General features: G+C 40.0%; 1 protein-coding gene across 1 annotated transcript in view; it reads left to right on the top strand.

Annotated features, from left to right (window-relative positions):
* Window positions 1–392: 392 nt before the first annotated feature.
* Window positions 393–6,224, top strand: part of usp6nl (USP6 N-terminal like) — a 94,050-nt gene continuing 88,218 nt past the window's right edge. Inside the window, exon 1 of the mRNA XM_030149012.1 lies at window positions 393–603. The gene's annotated coding sequence lies outside the window, so the exon portion shown is untranslated. The remainder of the gene's footprint in view (window positions 604–6,224) is intronic.

Genomic DNA, 6,224 nt, shown 5'->3' with positions numbered 1-6,224 from the left:
GTATACATGAAAGGGTTAACTGCGGAATGTTACTTTTTCACTCAAAAACACAGAGAAAACTTTGGAGTTGATATTATTTCTAAGTTCTTATCCTATTATTTACATTATTTTACTAGTCTGGTCCACTTTATTTCACATTAGGCTGTATGTGGCCACTGAACTAAACTGACTCTGACACCCCTGGTTGAAGTTGTAAACTGTCTTAATCTGACTCTTATGTAAATTGTCTTGATGAGGCAGGTCTCAGTGTTTGTCTTTTCCGTTCCTCCGTGGGTCAGGACCCTCATGTTCTTATTTGATTCATTACCGGCCAGTGCATCACAGTGCAAGTGGCCGGTGGATAGAACCCTCCCTGGGCATGTGTGCACTGTGGAATGTCGCAGGCAGGGCTGAGCCGCAGCATGAGCCGGTGAGATCAGATCAGCCCGGCGGGCGGCGCATTGCTACCTGGCTGGGATCCTGCACGGCTTTTCCACACAGAGTTTGAGAAGTGAAGTGCTCTGGACTTCCTGGTACGGGACCATGGACGCTTTCTGCTCCTGTTTGTCCGGGGAAATACCCGCAGCGATGTAACCGAGAGGGACCCGTCGAGTTGAGAGCAAGGTGAGCGTCCGTTCTTGTCCCTCCGGTGTTGATGGTTGATGTTGGAGCAGATGGAACTTGTCGAGCTCCTCTAATGCATCTGTCAGTGCAAACCGTAGCGTTTCTGCGGACCTGAATGACGGTGGCTCATTAACGTTTGCTTTTCAAAGTAAAATGAAACGTCCGCGCCGGGGCTTTTGGGACTTTATTGGCTGTCTGGGAGAAATTATTCGTATTGTTTCACGTTTACAATTGGACGTAGGTTGTGTTTCATTATTGTAAACTTTGTGCTTATTTGTATTCACCGAGGCCTACCTAGCCAAACCCACCATAGTTGAGCTAGCAGTGAACATGAAAGACATTTCCGGTGCGGTCCTACAAAATAAAACTTAAATTTTTTCTAACAAACTAGTCACAGTTGCTTTAACAGATTTTCTCCGAATTCTGTGTATAAATGAAGCAAACGGCGATTGATGTAACTCGAATTTGTGTGCGTGTAAGATATTTTCGTATGCTACTTTATGCTAAGCTGTATAGCATATCGAGTGTTAGCATTAGCAAAGTGATTATTAGCAAGCCTTTATTATACTTATTGTCTATGTTTTAAAAGCAAGAGGGTAATATTTATATTAATGGTAGTTGCATTTTAACTAGCTTTAATGGAGGCTAGCCATAAGACAGGAAAAAAGCTGTTTTTTTTAAATAATGTAGAATGACTATATAACGTAAAATGGGTAGACACTAGATGTTTGGTCAAATACACTAACAGGTGTAACACGTGTACAGTAACAAAGGACAAAAACTCGTCTTTTACTTCATTTTTCCCCATGTGGGTACAGGGATCCCCTTCACACTAGCGTTTTGATCGTCAAATCGCTTTAGTTCCGGTTGTACTTCTGGTGTTTTTGTGAAACTTGACGTGGCCGGAGCCCCCAGGCAGCCACCCGCAACCGAATCAATGCGGCCCGAGCACCAATCACCACCTCCCATTGGTTGTTGCTTATAGCTTTATGGCTTCTGATTGGCCATGAGGATGTGTCAGTCACTTTGATGGGCTTGGAGATGCCGCTGTGTTTTTAACGTGTAAATGAAGCCAGGGGATCACTTGTTTACTTGGCAAATTGTCAGAATAGCATGAGATGCATATAGGGTTGAAATGTAGTTTTAATGGTAGTGTTTCAGTAATAAAGTAATGCTGTGTATAATTTGCAGACTCACATAACACGGTATAGCGTTGGCTTCGTAGTAACAAGCGTGTAGTAGCATAAGCACTTTAAAAGCGAATTGTAGTCGACTTTGTTTTCGAAATAAAAGCATGCGTGAAATCAACGTGTCCAAGTAAAGCACATTTTGCACAACCTAATGATTTGTGTTTGACCACACTACAAAGTCATATTAATTGCAACATTAAGTAGCCTAACACGCGGCTTAAACAAAATACCATGCAGTACATTTGATGCTTGCATGGGAAGAGAAGCTTGACTGAAGTGAACACCCAATAATCTCTGTAATACAAAACGAATGCTTAAATGCTTTAAAAAACAATAATCTTACCAAGTTATTGTCGATTAATATGGTTTTTTAAGGCAATCATGATCTTACTTTGAAAGTGTCAGTAGGATGTTGTTAAAGTGATTTATCTGGCCTTGATAATAGTGTGTCTTAGAATCCTTCCTATCCCGCTTCAGGATAATGCGGCTTAATGTATTCAGGGGCTTTACCGTTTGAAAACACATGGCATTTGTATCATGCTTACTACTGCGACAGAAGGACGGTTTAAGACCCCAGACTTGTGATGTGTTGCACGCCAAAAAGAGAGGGCTGCTGAAATTTTAAGTTTAACTATCAATTAAAATACACATACACTCAAGGAGAAATCAAGTGTATATAATAAAACATCAGGAATCAGAAAATGTCTCGGCTTTCTGATGGTTTGTCCTCTGCAGGACTAGGTCTGTGGTGGTCTGTGTCAGGCTATGATGAAATGAGCAGCATGTCAGGGTCAGACTATTCGCTTTATCAGCTTTTATTTGGAGCCATTGTGTCACTGCTGTAAAGCTGAGTTGCTTTCCTGGGATCAGCCCTTTCCCAGCTCTGATGCAAAATACAGATAATAAAAAGCTAAGTACAGTCAGCATTCCTGGGAAAGGCAAACGCTGATACTCCTGCTCCTCCTCTTTCTCCTACTACTCCACTATTACAAATAACAATAATGCTACTGAATGATTTAGAAAAGGTTCCTGGAGTTAAAGTGGTAGATTTGCAAACACAGTAACACTGTAGCACTTAAGAATTTTAATCACTGCTGAATCATTTATGAATTTCACCATTAAAGTATTGTACATTATAGAATATAGAAGTACTTGGGTGCTGCTTCATTTGTTGTTGAAAACTGTTACCAGGTCCAATTTGTCTTTATGCCATTCTGTTGCCACTATAATCAACACTTGACCTTTTTACACAAAGCTTTATGTGTGTAAAAACACATCCATCTTCCCAATAACTTTTATATATTGTTGGTGACTAGTACTTGTGAGGCACATTTGCACTCCTAATAATAAAAAGCTCAATAGTAGTGTCTCAATCAGAGCTTGTAATGCAGATCATTGTATTCACATGTATTGTATTTATATAATTTTTTGTTTTAGATTTTTTTTCTTCATTGCACTTTGCTTGGGTCCTAGTATAAAAACCCTCACTATTCAGTTCCAAAATGCATGATCAGGCAGCAAATCATTTTATTAGATGAAGTTGAACCAAAGAATACTTGCTGGAGGAGTGATATTTTTTCATTTTGTGCTCATATGACCCTATACCTGGCCTAGAAAATATTAGACTGGACATACTTGTAACTGTGTAAAAAACATAAAATCCTAAGTCTATCCATAAAAAGTTCCACAGTGCTGAGTTAGAGGCTACTGGTAGATCTGTGGCTCAGTGACAGAGAGGAAATGGAAAAGCCCCGCAGTTGTCAGGGTCAGCAGCCACAAATGAGTTCATCTTTTTCTCCCCTTCCCTTTCTTCCTCTCTGTTACAGCATCTACACAGCCTCTCCAGAAACAGTTGAATGGCAGTGTCAACATCCATATTTTCCTGGTTGAAAGGACAGTTTATTTGTTTGGCTGCATGGGATCAGGTGGCTTCCCAAACTCAGATGCAGTTTTTGTCTCACTGAAAGTCTGTAACTTAGCAACAGAGGCTTTACCGCGTATGTCTCTGTTATTCATTCTCTCTCATCTACAATATGCCTATTCTTGTTGCTTGAAAACATGGCCATAAATGTATTTCCTTAATATGTAGGGATCACTGTCATGTAGAAGCATCTTTAGTTCTAAAATCAGAAACAAGCCAAACATTTATTACATTTGTAGGTGTTTAAATAAGCTGTATAAATTAATGAAATTAGTCAATGTAAATAAAAATGAATAAATAAATATAATAATAAAATATCAGATTTCTCTATAAAAAATCAGATTCATCCTTTTAAAGCTGCAATCAGCAGTTATTTTCAGGATTAGCCTAATTGATTGATATTTTTTCTCTAAAAAACACAATAAAAGCCTGAAAAAATCCCTCAAATGTGGCTGATATACATGTCAGTGCAGTCATATTCACATTACACACTCTTTCCAACTAGATGTGCAGATTTTCTAGATCTGTTAAGGTCATGAAATATAGACAAGCCGCATTTGGGAAGTGAAAACCACATTTGTCAAAACTGTTGACAGTTAATTTTATGTTGGCTGAATTTTTGACAGTTTCTAATATAAATAATGTTATTTTTAGGCTTTATTTATTTGTTTTGGTTGTTAAACAGGTGATGAATTCTTTTCAGCTTGTGTTAAAATGATTGTTGCAGTCTTAGATATTGTTTGTGAAATCTGCAGCTTCCCATAATATGCCAATCATCCCAGTCTGATAAGGATTTTAATAAAGAACTGCAGAAAACGGCCTTCATGGGGCAGGCAGCCCACCCACATACCAGATGTAGACTACACACACTGGGTTTCTGCATTCCCTCACTGCTGTCCAGGCCCTGGCATGGAGCTGCTGCTGTTGCCAGTCTTTATTGGCTGCTGATCCCTGCTGGCTCGCTGCACTGCTCTCTCTTTTAATGCCCGGCTTCGGAGCAGCAATACAAAACACACCAGATGCTGAGCTGCCCTTTGGCCTGTGTTTGTATGTGTGTGTGACCCTGCATCGGATCTAACTAACCTCTTGTCCAGTGTATACACTGCTGTTTGGCCAGTATGGGTTTATGAAGGCCAATTCAGTTGATTTTGGGTTCAATCTGCCCCCAGCTGCCTGTGCTCTGTTGAGATGATACTCAGCTTTCAGTTTGGACTGTTTTCCTGTCAGGCCAGAGTTAATGCACTTCATAGAGGCCTAACCAGTCTGAGGTTAGTCTTTAACACACCATAATAGCAATTACACACCCCTCCCAGCTGCTTGCCTGCTGCGTTTACAACACCAGAACAAAAGAGGTCTGTCTTCCTGAGTAGCAGTGGGTTTCTGAAGATCATTTTATATTGTGTTGTATGCTGAGGGCTACAAGAAAAGAGTAATTAGTTTTCTTTTTTGTTCAGTTTTATCTGAAACACATAGGTTGTAAAATTTGTAATTACTTTTCCAAACAGCGTTGTGCAAATTCTGATTTAAAAAGTTGAATAAGACTTCCTGGCATAGTTAGAACAGAGTCTAAAACAGTAGCACAGAACAGGTTTTCTTAACACAGGTTCAACTTGGCATACAAATGTACAAATTTGACTGCAGATTGATTTTTTTGGGCATTTTTTGTGTTAATCACACAATCTAACACCAATTTACCACCAGTACAGACATTAGTATTATTATTAACTGTTCGAATTGTCAGAGGATGTGTTGCGCCACTTGAGTAAATTCCCATTGCGTCCACTTTCCATTTGCTTTTGGCACCTTATCTGGAATTAGATATTCAGAATTGTATTTCTTGTAGTTCTATATACTTGTATGTATTTTGGGCGGCTGTGGCTTTTGGCTCAATGTGTGCTGGCTCAGTTGATAGAGCGGGTCGGTGGTTTGAATCCTGGCTATCCACATGTTGAAGTGTCCTTGGGCAAGACAATGAACCCTAAATTGCTCACAGTAGGGCATGGCAGTGCCTTGCATGGCAGTAGCTGCCCACTGATGTATGAGTGTGTGTGTGAATGGGTGAATGTGAGACTTTGTAAAGCGCTTTGGGCACCATGAAGGTGTAGAAAATGCACTATACAAGTGTTGTCCATTTACCATTTAAGTGGTTTGAATACAGAGAATGTTTTAAAGTAGCTCAGAACTGAAAATATATTCAGTTTAAAGTAATAAAAGTTGGACTGTGACCTCTGACCTCAGAGCTTTGGTAACAGTGCATTTGAGAGGCTGTTGGAGTATAGGCCTGTTAGTGTCAGTGGCACTAACGGGCTGGTGTTCCAGCTCAGGGCAGAGGTGAACATATGGTGGCTCTAATCCCAGGTTACAGCCTCCAAGCTATACTGTCCCTCTAACCTTCAGAGATCTCCCTCCCTCACACTTTCTGTGCATGTGTTTCATCATCACTGAACAAGGATGTTTCCCAGTCCCAGGGGATATTATAGTCTAATTCACTTTATACACAGTGTATTTTT

This window comes from Sphaeramia orbicularis, chromosome 12 (genome assembly GCF_902148855.1).
Source record: "Sphaeramia orbicularis chromosome 12, fSphaOr1.1, whole genome shotgun sequence".
Classification (NCBI taxonomy): Eukaryota; Metazoa; Chordata; class Actinopteri; order Kurtiformes; family Apogonidae; genus Sphaeramia; species Sphaeramia orbicularis.
Note: the sequence above shows the minus strand (reverse complement) of the source record. Positions and strands in the feature narration are given on the sequence as shown.